This window comes from Panulirus ornatus, chromosome 58, assembly GCF_036320965.1.
Source record: "Panulirus ornatus isolate Po-2019 chromosome 58, ASM3632096v1, whole genome shotgun sequence".
Lineage (NCBI taxonomy): Eukaryota > Metazoa > Arthropoda > Malacostraca > Decapoda > Palinuridae > Panulirus > Panulirus ornatus.
The window spans coordinates 25,339,603-25,358,055 of record NC_092281.1 but is presented as its reverse complement, the minus strand read 5'-3'; positions in this window follow the sequence as shown (position 1 = coordinate 25,358,055).

The window sequence follows — 18,453 nt, the reverse complement described above, 5'->3', positions numbered from 1 at the left end:
ATGCTGAGGAAGGGAAGAAGGACGATGAGTCTCTGGGGTGGTGTGGAAGAGGAGAGAGAATAGGACATTCTCTGGGGTGGTGTGGAAGAGGAGAGAGACGAGGTTATCTGGGGTGCTGGGGAAGAGGAGAGAGAGAGACGAGGAGGTTCTCTAGGGTGGAGTGGAAGAGGAGAGAGAGAGACGAGGAGGTTCTCTGGGGCAGAGTGGAAGAGGAGAGAGACAAGGACATTCTCTGGGGTGCTGGGGAAGATGAGAGAGGGACGAGGAATATCTCTGCGATGCTAGGTGTTAATTACTGATGTGATTATGAAGAAAAAGCTAAGGAGAGAGACTACACACATACGTCACACCCTCACACATACACTAATAAGAACGACTGTGTATCATGCCCCGTGTGTGTGTACTGTGCGAAGAGGGAGTTCTACACTATGGTTCCCCACCTCTCAAACCATCTCTTCGATCTTTCAATTTCTTTAAACTTCTATATGCTGTCCAGATTTACAGTTTCATCACTCATTTTGTTCTATTCATCTACAATTCTTAATCTCTAATAGAAAACACTTCTTTCTATCCATTCTAAAGATGAATGTGTGTGTATGTGTGTGACTGTTATGTGTGATTGCTATCTGTGTGGTACGAGGAAAGAGTTATACACTCGTGTTGCCCCGTCTCTCAAACTTGTATATATGTACTAAGTCAGTAATCCTATGTACAACACACACACACACACACACACACACACACACACCAGCCTAAGCCAAGTACTGGACCCGTCCTGAAGTTAGGATGAACAACTGAGATTGGCTGAAGACCGACCAAGAACCCAGGCTTTGAACCTGGGTGGACCCGTGCGTGAATCATGGTCATCAACGCCGTCCAAGACTCTCTCTCTCTCTCTCTCTCTCTCTCTCTCTCTCTCTCTCTCTCTCTCTCTCTCTCTCTCGTGTGTGTGTGTGTGTGTGTGTGTTCATACAGGAATATTTTTCTAAGAACTAACGTTTAAAGAATAATTCATGATTTCAAGATTATCAAAATGTCATTTAAAGTGGAAGGGAAGGAGTGGAGTGGGAGTGATGAATATATCCATATCTATATCTATATATATATATATATATATATATATATATATATATATATATATATATATATATATATATATATACATATGCCATGGTTGTCTTCTTACAAGGGTGTTAACATGCAGGAAGGTGAGCCAAGTTTTGTGTTCCCTCACAGTCACCATCGAGACAACTATGACTACTACCCCAAACTTTCCTGCCTGGAATATATCATAATCTCCTGAAGGTATATTTTTTATACCCAGGACGGTTGACAGAAGTACCCTAAAGTCTCCAGTCTGTTATAGATCATAATATCCTCAAGTTTTTCTTTCCTAGGATGGCAGCTACATACGAGGGGGGAATCTGAAGGCCCCGGAAGGCTCATAAGATGGGACGGATCCCTCAACTTTGTGGTTCTGGAAGGTTGGTAACGAAGACTAACTCACTCGCCCTCCACCAGACTCGTCCCTCAGGCCAGGTCTGAGGTCCACCTTCCCACAACTACCTCGCCCCACCCACACCTCCATCTGGTCTGGCCATAGCACAGTGGGATACTCCTGCCTCCCCACCCGACCCCACTCTCTGGTTGTCTTCACAGCACACACGAAAAATCCGGACCCCTTAAAGCATGACAGTACGATCCTTGGATGCAGTGGTCATACACTCTCTCTCTCTCTCTCTCTCTCTCTCTCTCTCTCTCTCTCTCTCTCTCTCTCTCTCTCTCCATACATGACCTCGCTGCCAGGGTCACTGCACGTAGGACTTACGACTCTATATCAGCTTTGACTTTCCATAACTGTCTTAACCTGACCCTTGACTTTTTATGGACACAAACTCTCACCCAGCCTCTGACCCTCCCCAGCCAATACCTCTCCCCGGCCTCTGGCCCTCCCCAGCCAATACCTCTCCCCGGCCTCTGGCCCTCCCCAGCCAATACCTCTCCCTAGCCTCTGACCCTCCCCAGCCAATACCTCTCCCTAGCCTTTGACCCTCCCCAGCCAATACCTCTCCCCGGCCTCTGACCCTCCCCAGCCAATACCTCTCCCCGGCCTCTGACCCTCCCCAGCCGATCCTTCTCCCCGGCCCCTGACTGTTCACAGAACACGTTGGTTTATATCCTCAGGTAGGTAGGCCTATGTGGCCCATAAGCCTGTACATATGTGTGTTGGGAACCTCAACTTTTCTGTCTCTTACGTTCCTTCTTCATGTCTTCATGTTACCCTGTCCTCTCTCTCTACACTGTAACCCTTCTATGATCTCTGTCTTTCTCTTCCTTCTTGTTCTGTCTACGTCTCTTTTCTATTGTTTTTCCTATATATCCATTATTTTCCTTAGTCTTCTTTTGATAAATCTATTATTTTCCTTAGTCTTCTTTTGATAAATCTATTATTTTCCTTAGTCTTCTTCTGATAAATTTAATCATTAGTGTAGTTCACATTTTCCCTCATTTTTTTTTCCTTCATTTCATTTATTTCACCTTTCATTTCTGCTGCTTTTGACAAAGTAGGTTAGCAGGAGGTTAACCTTTTTTGTAAGTTTTATAAGTTTTTCTTTCACTTTAGGTCACTTGCCACATCCATGGGCAGCTTCCTCAATAACCTACCTCTAGTGACAGCTTTACCCACTCTTGACCCTTCTCTTTGACCCATTCCCCCTTCCCTTTGACTCATTCTTGCATCGCTTCAACCCTTACTTAACCCGACCACCATTTCTCTGGGCCTGTCTCTCTTTCTCTCTCCCTCACTCTCTCCCCTTCCAATTTCTCTTAATTGTCCCAAATTTCCTTTATTTCATTTTCCTTTGAGCCATCACCTCTGCTCTACTCCCGCACCCTCTCAGTTGTTTTATTTTTCCACCTGTCTCTCCTGACCTTCCCACTGGCCTTTCAGAACATTGATATATTACCAGAGGTACTGGCACCACTGGAAGGGTCGTAATGGCACCACTGGAAGGGCCGTACTGGCACCACTGGAAGGGCCGTACTGGCACCACTGGAAGGGCCGTACTGGTAGCACTGGAAGGGTCGTACTGGCACCACTGGAAGGGTCGTAATGGCACCACTGGAAGGGACGTACTGGCACCACTGGAAGGGTTGTAATGGCACCACTGGAAGGGACGTACTGGCACCACTGGAAGGGTTGTAATGGCACCACTGGAAGGGCCGTACTGGCACCACTGGAAGGGCCGTACTGGCACCACTGGAAGGGCCGTACTGGCACCACTGGAAGGGCCGTACTGGCACCACTGGAAGGGCCGTACTGGCACCACTGGTAGGACCGTATTGGCACCACTGGAAGGGCCGTACTGGCACCACTGGAAGGGCCGTACTGGCACCACTGGTAGGACCGTATTGGCACCACTGGTAGGACCGTACTGGCACCACTGGAAGGGCCGTACTGGCACCACTGGAAGGGCCGTACTGGCACCACTGGAAGGGTCGTACTGGCACCACTGGTAGGACCGTATTGGCACCACTGGAAGGGTTGTAATGGCACCACTGGAAGGGTCGTACTGGCACCACTGGAAGGGTCGTACTGGCACCACTGGTAGGACCGTATTGGCACCACTGGAAGGGTTGTACTGGCACCACTGGAAGGGCCGTACTGGCACCACTGGAAGGGCTGTTCTGGCACCACTGGAAGGGCCGTACTGGCACCACTGGAAGGGCCGTACTGGCACCACTGGAAGGGCCGTACTGGCACCACTGGAAGGGCCGTACTGGCACCACTGGTAGGACCGTACTGGCACCACTGGAAGTAAAGCAAGCACTGTCTACTTATTCTTTAGGTAAACAGGTAAACAAAAGCTCTCCAGAGCATGATTCAAGATGCTCTTATCTGGCAAGATATATTCCCAAGATCTGGAAGGCTAACAGTCCAATGGAATCTGTCCCGAGACTTACAAGGATAATTGTCCCAGGGTAATCAAGATATACCATCCTCACTCCAGTAAGGCTCAGTCCTAGGATCTGTAGAGTTTATAGTCATATGGGAAACCGTCCCAAGACCTTAAGGGTTTACAATCAACTATTCTAAGAACAAGAAATTCACGATTCATTGGTGAACAGTTTACAAGAAACAAGTTAAACAGTTTCAAGGTTTCACAGTTTTATCAGTTATACTTCTCGGTTCCTTTAGACTTCAACGTTTCAGTCCTTCAAGAAGGAATATTGCATAGTTTCAGAAACTAAAAAAATTTGAATTTTGAAAAGACACAGGGCACTATGCTTCAGCAGAAAAAGATCAATACATATGAAGCAAAAACTTTTGAAGTTCTACCAAGCAGACCTTCCTAACACTGTTCACAGGTGGTGAGTGAACAAACTTCACAACTCCTGCGTAGCAAAGTTCATTATCATTAAGCAAACAGTGATCACAACCACCAAACAAACAAACAATGCCCAACCCTTTCTACTCAAACAAGATCCACAATCTATCAAACAAGATTCAAACAAGATTCAAAATGTAACAAACAAAATTTACTGCCTACAAAACAAGATTTATTATCTACAAAACAAAATTTATTATCTTCAAAACAAGATTTACTATTTACAAAACAAGATTTACTATATATCAAACAAGCTATAAAACAAGAGAAAAACAACCCTTAAAAAGACAAGGCTCACAGTTCTTTAAGCATCGAAACCCACCTTCCCATGAAGAAACAATAAGACTCTTTATAAAGCAATTGTTTTCGTTCAGAATCCCTTCAGGAGCACGAGGAAGAGGAGGTGAATGTCTATAAGGGCAAAGATGAGCAAGTGCGAAGATACATTACTTCCAAGAGTGTTGTATCTGCACGGGTCTTGAGCCCTGAGCTCCATAAGAAAGGAGGAAGGTGGATGTGTTGGCAACGAAATGGCTGGTGACGATATGTGATGTGATGTGGGTTGAGTGTGTTAAATACATAAAGCAGTAACTCCCAGCCTGGGTGACGAGATAAAGTTTAAGGAATATAATACGTGTTGGGGGTGCCGCGAATTATGCTAGACATGGGTTTACATCGCTTAAGTGATCTAAGGTTTAAAACAACTGGAATAAGTAGAGAGAACGTCAAAGACAAGTGTGGCAGAATGCTCAGTTTAGCTGAGGGTGCCGACCAGGGTACGCTGATATGGTTTGGGCATATGGAGAGGATGATCGAAGAAAGATTGACTAAGAAGATCTGAGAGTCAGAAGAAGAAAACAAGAAGGAAGACTGAGAAAAACTTGGAAATATAGAGCAAAGAAGCCTATATCAGGCATAACATTCTGGATTAAGAGAGGCGTACACTGGGCAGAATGAATTTGATCGATGTGGTATGTAAGGGGCAACGCACTGTGGATGGGCTGAACCACAGCATATAATCCAGTCAAGGTAAACAATGGAGTAGTCTGTGGGGTTTGGCTGTGGATGACTGGGTATAGTTCCGGCACATTATACATGACAGGCTGATATCATGTGTGCAAAGGAGGCCGTTGTTCGTTTTTTACTGACAATGTCTCTTTAAAGTGGGATAGATATTGGGTGTATTCATATATATATATATATATATATATATATATATATATATATATATATATATATATATATATATATATATATATATATCACTTGTTATCACCTCCCCATTTGCGCCCTTCACTGAAGTTCCCATTTGCTCCCTTGTCTTGCGCACTTTATTTACCTCCTTCAAGAACATCTTTTTATTCTCCCTAAAATTTAATGATACTCTCTCACCCCAACTCTCATTTGCCCTCTTTTTCACCTCTTGCACCTTTCTCTTGACCTCCTGTCTCTTTCATTTCTACATCTCCCACTCAATTGCATTTTTTTCCCTGCAAAAATCGTGCAAATGCCTCTCTCTTCTCTTTCACTAATACTCTTCATCCCACCACTCACTACCCTTTCTAATCAACCCACCTCCCACTCTTCTCATGCCACAAGCATCTTTTGCGCAATCCATCACTGATTCCCTAAATACATCCCATTCCTCCCCAACTCCCCTAACTTCCATTGTTCTCACCTTTTTCCATTCTGTACTCAGTCTCTCCTGGTACTTCCTCACACAAGTCTCCTTCCCAAGCTCACTTACTCTCAACACCCTCTTCACCCCAATATTCACTCTTCTTTTCTGAAAACCCATACAAATCTTCACCTTAGCCTCCACTAGATAATGATCAGACATCCCTCTAGTTGCACCTCTCAGCACATTACCGTCCAAAAGTCTCTCTTTCGCGCGCCTGTCAATTAACACGTAATCCAATAACGCTCTCTGGCCATCTCTCCTACTTACATACGTATACTTATGTATATCTCGCTTTTTAAACCAGGTATTCCCAATCACCAGTCCTTTTTCAGCACATAAATCTACAAGCTCTTCACCATTTCCATTTACAACACTGAACACCCCATGTATACCAATTATTCCCTCAACTGCCACATTACTCACCTTTGTATTCAAATCACCCATCACTATAACCCGGTCTCGTGCATCAAAACCACTAACACACTCATTCAGCTGCTCCCAAAACACTTGCCTCTCATGATCTTTCTTCTCATGCCCAGGTGCATATGCACCAATAATCACCCATCTCTCTCCATCAGCTTTCAATTTTACCCATATTAATCGAGAATTTACTTTCTTACATTCTATCACATACTCCAACAACAACTGTTTCAGGAGTACTGCTACTCCTTCCCTTGCTCTTGTCCTCTCACTAACCCCTGACTTTACTCCCAAGACATTCCCAAACCACTCTTCCCCTTTACCCTTGAGCTTCGTTTCACTCAGAGCCAAAACATCCAGGTTCCTTTCCTCAAACATACTACCTATCTCTCCTTTTTTCACATCTTGGTTACATCCACATACATTTAGACACCCCAGTCTGAGCCTTTGGTGATGCGAGAAGGAGATGGAGTGAGTATTTTGAGGTTTGTTGAATGTGTTCGATGATAGAGTGGCAGATATAGGGTGTTTTGGTCGAGGTGGTGTGCAAAGTGATAGGGTTAGGGAAAATAATTTGGTAAACAGAGAAGAGGTAGTAAAAGCTTTGCGGAAGATGAAAGCTGGCAAGGCAGCAGGTTTGGATGGTATTGCAGTGGAATTTATTGAAAAAGGGGGTGACTGTATTGTTGACTGGTTGGTAAGGTTATTTAATGTATGTATGACTCATGGTGAGGTGCCTGAGGATTGGCGGAATACGTGCGTAGTGCCATTGTACAAAGGCAAAGGGGATAAGAGTGAGTGCTCAGATTACAGAGGTATAAGTTTGTTGAGTATTCCTGGTAAATCATATGGGAGGGTATTGATTGAGAGGGTGAAGGCATGTACTGAGCATCAGATTGGGGAAGAGCAGTGTGGTTTCAGAAGTGGTAGAGGATTTGTGGATCAGGTGTTTGCTTTGAAGAATGTATGTGAGAAATACTTAGAAAAGCAAATGGATTTGTATGTAGCATTTATGGATCTGGAGAAGGCATATGATAGAGTTGATAGAGATGCTCTGTGGAAGGTATTAAGAATATATGGTGTGGGAGGCAAGTTGTTAGAAGCAGTGAAAAGTTTTTTATCGAGGATGTAAGGCATGTGTACGTGTAGGAAGAGAGGAAAGTGATTGGTTCTCAGTGAATGTAGGTTTGCGGCAGGGGTGTGTGATGTCTCCATGGTTGTTTAATTTGTTTATGGATGGGGTTGTTAGGGAGGTGAATGCAAGAGTTTTGGAAAGAGGGGCAAGTATGAAGTCTGTTGTGGATGAGAGAGCTTGGGAAGTGAGTCAGTTGTTGTTCGCTGATGATACAGCGCTGGTGGCTGATTCATGTGAGAAACTGCAGAAGCTGGTGACTGAGTTTGGTAAAGTGTGTGAAAGAAGAAAGTTAAGAGTAAATGTGAATAAGAGCAAGGTTATTAGGTACAGTAGGGTTGAGGGTCAAGTCAATTGGGAGGTAAGTTTGAATGGAGAAAAACTGGAGGAAGTAAAGTGTTTTAGATATCTGGGAGTGGATCTGGCAGCGGATGGAACCATGGAAGCTTAAGTGAATCATAGGGTGGGGGAGGGGGCGAAAATCCTGGGAGCCTTGAAGAATGTGTGGAAGTCGAGAACATTATCTCGGAAAGCAAAAATGGCTATGTTTGAAGGAATAGTGGTTCCAACAATGTTGTATGGTTGCGAGGCGTGGGCTATGGATAGAGTTGCGCGCAGGAGGATGGATGTGCTGGAAATGAGATGTTTGAGGACAATAAGTGGTGTGAGGTGGTTTGATCGAGTTAGTAATGTAAGGGCAAGAGAGATGTGTGGAAATAAAAAGAGCGTGGTTGAGAGAGCAGGAGAGGGTGTTTTGAAATGGTTTGGGCACATGGAGAGAATGAGTGAGGAAAGATTGACCAAGAGGATATATGTGTCGGAGGTGGAGGGAACGAGGAGAAGTGGGAGACCAAATTGGAGGTGGAAAGATGGAGTGAAAAAGATTTTGAGTGATCGGGGCCTGAACATGCAGGAGGGTGAAAGGAGGGCAAGGAATAGAGTGAATTGGATCAATGTGGTATACCGGGGTTGACGTGCTGTCAGTGGATTAAATCAGGGCATGTGAAGCGTCTGGGGTAAACCATGGAAAGCTGTGTAGGTATGTATATTTGCGTGTGTGGACGTATGTATATACATGTGTATGGGGGTGGGTTGGGCCATTTCTTTCGTCTGTTTCCTTGCGCTACCTCGCAAACGCGGGAGACAGCGACAAAGCAAAAAAAAAAAAAAATATATATATATATATATATATATATATATATATATATATATATATATATATATATATATATATATATATATATATATATATGAAGCCGCTATAGAATGACATTGCTGAAGGCAGTGGGACGCTCTGTAAAAGCAAGTACTGTACAAAAAAATAAAGCTGCTGCTGTTGAGAAAGTTACAAAATTTAAGTATCCCTTATACACATCCTCTTGTTTACAGGTCATTTCCTAATGTCTCGTCGTCACTCTCGGCTTCCTCGTTCGATCTCTTGTGTTGTATACAGCCATGTGCCGTAAGCAGGATGCTGCTACATGTACCAAGGAAATTCCCAGGCGTGGGGGGAAGCACAGGTAACTTATAAATAAGATTAGACCCCGACCCTGTCTCCAGCCGCACCACGAGAAGAATAAAACCCCCTCGAAAATAAGGAACTGTGGGCGGAAGAACATGTTCCTTCGTCGGGAGAAGCCAAAGACGACCCGAAGTCAAGATAAATGACCCAACTTTAGACCCTTCAGCCCGCCAGGGACGCCGGGGGCGTCCGCCATCCGTCCAGCTCAGGTGAAGGGTGAGGCCAGAGCTCGGGGTCTGCAGGGAGAGGGAGCGGCACGGCAGGTCTTGCTCACGTCAAGGTAAGGCCACGCCGGGGCAAAGGGAGACTGGGGAGAGGAGTGGGACTTTCCCACGTGAGGTAAGGCTCAGGGCAAAGGGTGGATGGACTTTGGACTCGTGTCATTATTTGAGAACGAACAGCGAAGTTGAGGGGATGAATCTGTGAAAAAAGGGAGTGGAACATCGGAGATGGGATAAAAAAAATATTTCTGACGGGACCACACTATTGCCAGGTGAAGTGTATGGGAGTACATGGGAAAGCCAGACAACAGGGGACCTAATGGTCTATGTCGAGGCTATCTGCTGCAGGACACTGCATGGGAAGGCCAGACAACAGGGGACCTGATGGTTCATGACGAGTTATCTGCTGCAGGACACTACATGGGAAAGCCAGATAACAAGTGACTTGGAAAAGATCACAATTGAGCGCGTGATCAAGTAAATTCCTTGTAATCCACAGGGAATGAAATAAAGTAAGTTCCCAAGTGCACTTTCGTGCATTGATCACATCTTTAGGGGAAATACAGGAAAGAAATATAACAGTCAGTTGATATACAAGGAAGAGACGTAGCTAGGACGCCATTTGGTAAACATCATACCTATGTGTATATCATCGTGTTAAGGGGTACTATCCTGGCGCTCAAGGTTAATACCGTCGTGCTCAAGGGTTCGTACAGTCATGCTCAATGGATCGTAGAGTCGTGCTCAAGGGTTCGTTCACTCGAGGGTTCGTACAGTCGTGCTCGAGGGTTCGTACAGTCGTGCTCGAAGGTTCGTACAATCGTGCTCGAGGGTTCGTACAATCGTGCTCAGTGGTTCGTACAGTCGTGTTCAAGGGTTCGTGCAGTCGTGCTCAAGAATACTACCGTCGTGTTCCAGAGTCAGAACGACTTTCTCAAGGAGTCAAAATAACATCAGCAGAAATTGACTGTTCCAAAGGAGCGGTTACGTGCAGTGGATCACAGCTACGTGTGGTGAATTCAAGCGTGCCATCAATACATTCATTACACATGAAAGTAAAGAGAGGAAAAAATGTAACAACAGCCCCCAGTTTTCGCAAAAGACCATCTGAAAGAAATAAATGAAAGGTTAAAACTAAAACTTCAAAGGAAAACTTCAAATACTCTGGGTTTCCAGGGAGTGACTCTGACGAGAAAATATGAAAGAAGATGAAAGATGTGAAATAAGGAGTTTAACGCTGATCATTTCTGATTCTGACGTATTTTGGGAAAAGAAAGAGAGAAAACTTAAAAATTTCTCGACTGCAATAAAGGTGTGTAATCAGGATCATTAACTTCGCCAAGCTCCTTAAATATTTCATAATCTTAGGGCAAATGAGAACATATATATATATGAAAAAGACAGATGGATGATTCTATACACAAACCAGTAGCTCAAGAGATATAGATAAAGAGAAAATTAAATGAAAAGTCTGAGAAAAAACATATAAGGCTTTTCCTGTCATTTTTTTTTTTTTTTTTGATAAGTGCAAGAACAGATATAACAAGTTTAAAGAAAAGGAAAGTTCTTGAGAGCGGAGAAAGAAGGGGGGAAACAGTGGAAGTCTGAATAACACCTTTGCCGATCAGAAACCCGAATGTGAGGAAGTTAGAAGAGTGTGTGCACTCCTGCAGAAGGCGCAGACGATCCCTTAGTGGATCACCTGCGTAGGGGGCGGTGCGGCTCGCCGGCGAGAGAGTTCGAGTGAGTCACTCCCTGCGGGTCAAGGATGACGGTGGCGGGAACTGGGAGAGTGGAGTGTCTTTGCGCTAAAAAAAACTCGACAGATTTAGGGCTTCTTCCTGACCCTCTAGAAGGACCCTGTGGCTGTGAAGAAGGATAGCAGCGACGGCGTCCTAGAACAATGGTGAAAATATCCTGGAATAGCAGTGAGGATGTCCTGGAATAGCAGTGAGGATGTCCTGGAATAGAATGAAGATGTCCTGGAATAGAATGAAGATGTCCTGGAATAGAATGATGTCCTGGAATAGAATGAAGATGTCCCGGAATAGCAATGAAGATGTCTTGGAATAGAATGAAGATGTCCTGGAATAGAATGAAGATGTCCAGGAATAGCAATGAAGATGTCCTGGAAAAGCAATGAAGATGTCCTGGAATAGCAATGAAGATGTCCTGGAATAGAATGAAGATGTCTAGGAATAGAATGAAGATGTCCTGGAATAGAATGAAGATGTCCTGGAATAGAATGAAGATGTCCTGGAATAGAATGAAGATGTCCTGGAATAGAATGAAGATGTCCTGGAACAGCAACGAAGATGTCCTGGAATAGCAATGTATATGTTCAAGATTGACTAGAAACATCCATTTATAATGTCCGATGATAACTGACCAAGGCGATTTAATAACTGAAAAATGTCCTATGATAGAAGTGAAAAAGGCTTAGACTAACAATGAAACTGTCTAAGAATACGTGGAAAAAATTGTCCTACAACACCTGTAGACGTCTTAAACCAACAGTGAAAATGAACTACGCTAACACCGAAAGTGTCTTGGAAAAACAGTGAAAGAGTCCTAGAATAAATACAAATCTCCTAGAATAGCAGTGATATTTCTCTAGAATAATATTAAAAAAAGGCTCTATAACAAAAGTCAAAAGTCAGAGCAAATGTTACGATAAGTTCAAAAAGATTAAACTTTTACCTCTGATGGCTTGACCTTTGGCCTGATCCTTTCGGGGGTCTGAACAAAAGCCAGGCCTTCATACCCAAGGGTCTTATCGTCGTGCTTGAGGATCGCTCCGTCATGTTCAAAAATCGTATCAGTGTGCTCAAAAATCGTGCAGTCGTGCTCAAAAATCGTGCAGTCGTGCTCAAAAATCGTGCAGTCGTGCTCAAAAATCGTGCAATCGTGCTCAAATATCGTGCAGTCGTGCTCAAAAATCGTGCAATCGTGCTCAAAAATCGTGCAGTCGTGCTCAAAGCCGTACCGTCGTAATCAGTGATCGCTCCGTCATGCCCAAGGGTCGTACCGTCGTGCTCATTTATTGCTCCGTCATACTCAAGGGCCGTATCGTCGCGCTCAAAATCGTACCGTCGTGTTCAAGGATCGCTCCATCATGCACATGGATCGCACCGTCGTGCTCAAGGATCGCTCCGTCGAAATAAAAGGATCGTACCGTTTGCTTTACAAGTCAGATTAAGAAAACTGTGCAGAGTTTTTCGTGTGTGCTGTGAAGACACCAGAGAGTGGGGTCGGGTGGGGAGGCAGGAGTATCCCACTGTGCTATGGCCAGACCAGATGGAGGTGTGGGTGGGGCGAGGTAGTTGTGGGAAGGTGGACCTCAGACCTGGCCTGAGGGACGAGTCTGGTGGAGGGCGAGTGAGTTAGTCTTCGTTACCAACCTTCCAGAACCACAAAGTTGAGGGATCCGTCCCATCTTATGAGCCTTCCGGGGCCTTCAGATTCCCCCCTCGTATGTAGCTGCCATCCTAGGAAAGAAAAACTTGAGGATATTATGATCTATAACAGACTGGAGACTTTAGGGTACTTCTGTCAACCGTCCTGGGTATAAAAAATATACCTTCAGGAGATTATGATATATTCCAGGCAGGAAAGTTTGGGGTAGTAGTCATAGTTGTCTCGATGGTGACTGTGAGGGAACACAAAACTTGGCTCACCTTCCTGCATGTTAACACCCTTGTAAGAAGACAACCATGGCATATGTATAATCTTTTTCTTTCAAACTATTCGCCATTTCCCGCACTAGCAAGGTAGCGTTAAGAACAGAGGACTGGGCCTCACCTGGCCCCCTTCTCTGTTCCTTCTTTTGGAAAATTAAAACACAACAAAACAAAAATATATATATATATATATATATATATATATATATATATATATATATATATATATATATATATATATATATATATATATATCATCCCTGGGGATAGGGGAGAAAGAATACTTCCCACGTATTGCCTGCGTGTCGTAGAATGCGACTAAATAGGGAGGGAGCGGGGGCTGGAAATCCTCCCCTCCCGTTTATAATTTTTCAAAAGAAAGAACGGAGAGGTGGGCCAAGTGAGGATATACCCTCTAAGGCTCACTCCTCTGTTCTTAACGCTACCTCGCTAACGCGGGAAATGGCGAATATGTATGAAATAAATACATACATACATACATATATATATATATATATATATATATATATATATATATATATATATATATAGATAGATAGATAGATAGATAGATAGATAGATAGATAGATATATAGATACAGATATATAGATATATAGTGATTTTAAAGACAGTTCCTTCCACGGTTCAGTCGCTCGCCTGACTGCTCTTACGAAAACGTGGCTGAGGTTCCCAACACATTAAAAGAAAACAACTTGCTATACATCGCTTGATTCATCACTCCCCACCACTCACCACCCCCTTCCTCCCTCCCTTCCTCTGTTACCCCTGGCTGGTTTGAGAGTCTCAGTATTTTCAATGGCGTGTTGATAATGTCCAAGTGATGGATCATTATTTCAAATGATTAGTTCCTGAAGATCTAAATCTATGTGACGACACACACACACACACACACACACACACACACACACACACACACACACTAATAATGGGGGATTTCAATCATGAAGGGACAGTGGAAATTTGTAGATTTCCTGGTCACAGTGAACCATGGAGACACAAGGCTATAGAGTGTGTGTAAGGGAAATTCCCTCTTCCAATATGTTTGTTAGCACACTAGGATGATGGGGGAGTGATATGCCTCATCATTACAGGGCCTTATCCTCACATACGATACACAACTTGGAAGAAGAGATCGTGCTATGCTTAAGTCTGATGATGTGGTAAATGAGGAAGTTCAATGAGATGAAACAAAAGTGAAAGAGATATAATCATGGAAATCATGCAGAACTTAACCTTCTATACTGTAACATATACTGGGACATTGGAGTTCAGTGGGCCAGGAACCTCGTTACTGCGGTGAGAGATTCTGCGAAATCTACTGTGAAGGAGTAGGACTGTTTGTATAGCTAGCCTCAAACATAGAGGAAAGGTTAAGAGAGACGAAGGAACGGTTCAATATAGGATGTCCAAAAGCAAATGAGCTTCAAGATTCAGGTGACACTCTAGCCTAACAGCCTTTGTAACGCATGAAAGTGCAAGAAACGAGGACAGCAGAACGTACAATGAAGCAAGAAATTTCTTATGTAAAATGTGAAAGAGTTTTTTAATAGTATAAGAAGTGAAGACGAATGGAATAATATGACAGAAGACATGGTTAATGCAGACACCATATCGAAATAGATGAAGTTGTGTCGTGGTAGAAAAAGTTCAAGAGTAGTACATGGCTCCCACGAGTGCAGAACTCCCTCCCTGTATAGAACACGGGTCATTACACACCATCCCTCATATTCGTGTACGTGTGAGATACAGAGTACAGCATTTCTGTAGTCTCTCTTACTTCTTTCTTTTGATAATCAGACCAGTAATTAAAATCCAGCATCCTAGAGATACTTCTCGTTCCATTTCCATCTTCCCCAGCACCACGGAGAATGTCTCTCTCTCTCTCTCTCTCTCTCTCTCTCTCTCTCTCTCTCTCTCTCTCTCTCTCTCTCTCTCTCTCTCCTCTTCCTAGCACCCCAGGGAATCTCCTCGTCTCTCTCCTCTTCCACACCACCCCAGAGACTCTCATCGTCCTTCTTCCCTTCCTCAGCATCTCAGAGAATCCTTGTCTCTCTCCTCTTCCACTCCACCCCAGAGAACCTCCTCGTCTCTCTCTCCTCTTCCACACCATCCCAAAGAATGTCCTATTCTCTCTCCTCTTCCACTCCACCCCAGAGAACCTCCTCGTCTCTCTCTCCTCTTCCCACACCCCAAGATGTCCTATCTCTCTCCCCTTCCAGTGTGCCATTACAACCCTTCAGTGGTGCCATTACAACCTTCAGTGGTGCCATTACAACCCTTCCAGTGGTGCCAGTTACGGCCCTTCCAGTGGTGCATTACAACCCTTCCAGTGGTTGCCAGTACGGCCCTTCAGTGGTGCCAGTACGGTCCTTCAGTGGTGCCAGTACGGCCCCTTCCAGTGGTGCCAGTACGGTCCTTCCAGTGGTGCATTACAACCCTTCCAGTGGTGCCAGTACGGCCCTTCCAGTGGTGCCAGTACGGCCCTTCCAGTGGTGCCAGTACGGCCCTTCCAGTGGTGCCAGTACGGCCCTTCCAGTGGTGCCAGTACGGCCCTTCCAGTGGTGCCAGTACGGCCCTTCCAGTGGTGCCAGTACGGCCCTTCCAGTGGTGCCAGTACGACCCTTCCAGTGGTGCCAGTACGGCCCTTCCAGTGGTGCCAGTACGGCCCTTCCAGTGGTGCCAGTACGGCCCTTCCAGTGGTGCCAGTACGGCCCTTCCAGTGGTGCCAGTACGGCCCTTCCAGTGGTGCCAGTACGGCCCTTCCAGTGGTGCCAGTACGGCCCTTCCAGTGGTGCCAGTACGGCCCTTCCAGTGGTGCCAGTACGACCCTTCCAGTGGTGCCAGTACGGCCCTTCCAGTGGTGCCAGTACGGCCCTTCCAGTGGTGCCAGTACGACCCTTCCAGTGGTGCCAGTACGGCCCTTCCAGTGGTGCCAGTACGGCCCTTCCAGTGGTGCCAGTACGACCCTTCCAGTGGTGCCAGTACGGCCCTTCCAGTGGTGCCAGTACGGCCCTTCCAGTGGTGCCAGTACGGCCCTTCCAGTGGTGCCAGTACGGCCCTTCCAGTGGCGCCAGTACGGCCCTTCCAGTGGTGCCAGTACGGTCCTTCCAGTGGTGCCATTACAACCCTTCCAGTGGTGCCAGTACGGCCCTTCCAGTGGTGCCAGTACGGCCCTTCCAGTGGTGCCAGTACGGCCCTTCCAGTGGTGCCAGTACGGCCCTTCCAGTGGTGCCAGTACGACCCTTCCAGTGGTGCCAGTACGGTCCTTCCAGTGGTGCCAGTACGGCCCTTCCAGTGGTGCCAGTACGGTCCCTTCCAGTGGTGCCAGTACGGCCCTTCCAGTGGTGCCAGTACGGTCCCTTCCAGTGGTGCCAGTACGGCCCTTCCAGTGGTGCCATTACGGCCCTTCCAGTGGTGCCAGTACGGCCCTTCCAGTGGTGCCAGTACGGCCCTTCCAGTGGTGCCAGTACGGCCCTTCCAGTGGCGCCAGTACGGCCCTTCCAGTGGTGCCAGTACGGTCCTTCCAGTGGTGCCATTACAACCCTTCCAGTGGTGCCAGTACGGTCCTTCCAGTGGTGCCAGTACGGCCCTTCCAGTGGTGCCAGTACGTCCCTTCCAGTGGCGCCAGTACGGCCCTTCCAGTGGTGCCAGTACGGTCCTTCCAGTGGTGCCATTACGACCCTTCCAGTGGTGCCAGTACGGCCCTTCCAGTGGTGCCAGTACGGCCCTTCCAGTGGTGCCAGTACGGCCCTTCCAGTGGCGCCAGTACGGCCCTTCCAGTGGTGCCAGTACGGTCCTTCCAGTGGTGCCATTACAACCCTTCCAGTGGTGCCATTACAACCCTTCCAGTGGTGCCAGTACGGCCCTTCCAGTGGTGCCAGTACGACCCTTCCAGTGGTGCCAGTACGGTCCTTCCAGTGGTGCCATTACAACCCTTCCAGTGGTGCCAGTACGGTCCTTCCAGTGGTGCCATTACAACCCTTACAGTGGTGCCAGTACGGTCCTTCCAGTGGTGCCATTACAACCCTTCCAGTGGTGCCAGTACGGCCCTTCCAGTGGTGCCAGTACGGCCCTTCCAGTGGTGCCATTACAACCCTTCCAGTGGTGCCAGTACGGCCCTTACAGTGGTGCCAGTACGTCCCTTCCAGTGGTGCCATTACAACCCTTCCAGTGGTGCCAGTACGGCCCTTCCAGTGGTGCCAGTACGGCCCTTCCAGTGGTGCCATTACAACCCTTCCAGTGGTGCCAGTACGGCCCTTACAGTGGTGCCAGTACGTCCCTTCCAGTGGTGCCATTACAACCCTTCCAGTGGTGCCAGTACGACCCTTCCAGTGGTGCCAGTACGGCCCTTCCAGTGGTGCCAGTACGGCCCTTCCAGTGGTGCCAGTACGACCCTTCCAGTGGTGCCAGTACGACCCTTCCAGTGGTGCCAGTACGGCCCTTCCAGTGGTGCCAGTACGGCCCTTCCAGTGGTGCCATTACAACCCTTCCAGTGGTGCCAGTACGGCCCTTCCAGTGGTGCCAGTACGGCCCTTCCAGTGGTGCCATTACAACCCTTCCAGTGGTGCCAGTACGGCCCTTCCAGTGGTGCCAGTACGGCCCTTCCAGTGGTGCCAGTACGGTCCTTCCAGTGGTGCCATTACAACCCTTCCAGTGGTGCCAGTACGGTCCTTCCAGTGGTGCCAGTACGGCCCTTCCAGTGGTGCCATTACAACCCTTCCAGTGGTGCCAGTACGGCCCTTCCAGTGGTGCCATTACAACCCTTCCAGTGGTGCCAGTACGACCCTTCCAGTGGTGCCATTACAACCCTTCCAGTGGTGCCAGTACGGCCCTTCCAGTGGTGCCATTACAACCCTTCCAGTGGTGCCAGTACGACCCTTCCAGTGGTGCCATTACAACCCTTCCAGTGGTGCCAGTACGGCCCTTCCAGTGGTGCCAGTACGGCCCTTCCAGTGGTGCCAGTACGTCCCTTCCAGTGGTGCCATTACAACCCTTACAGTGGTGCCAGTACGGCCCTTCCAGTGGTGTCAGTACGGCCCTTCCAGTGGTGCCAGTACGGCCCTTCCAGTGGTGCCAGTACGACCCTTCCAGTGGTGCCATTACAACCCTTCCAGTGGTGCCAGTACGGCCCTTCCAGTGGTGCCAGTACGGCCCTTCCAGTGGTGCCAGTACGGCCCTTCCAGTGGTGCCAGTACGGCCCTTCCAGTGGTGCCATTACAACCCTTCCAGTGGTGCCAGTACGGCCCTTCCAGTGGTGCCATTACAACCCTTCCAGTGGTGCCAGTACGGCCCTTCCAGTGGTGCCAGTACGGCCCTTCCAGTGGTGCCAGTACGGCCCTTCCAGTGGTGCCAGTACGGCCCTTCCAGTGGTGCCATTACAACCCTTC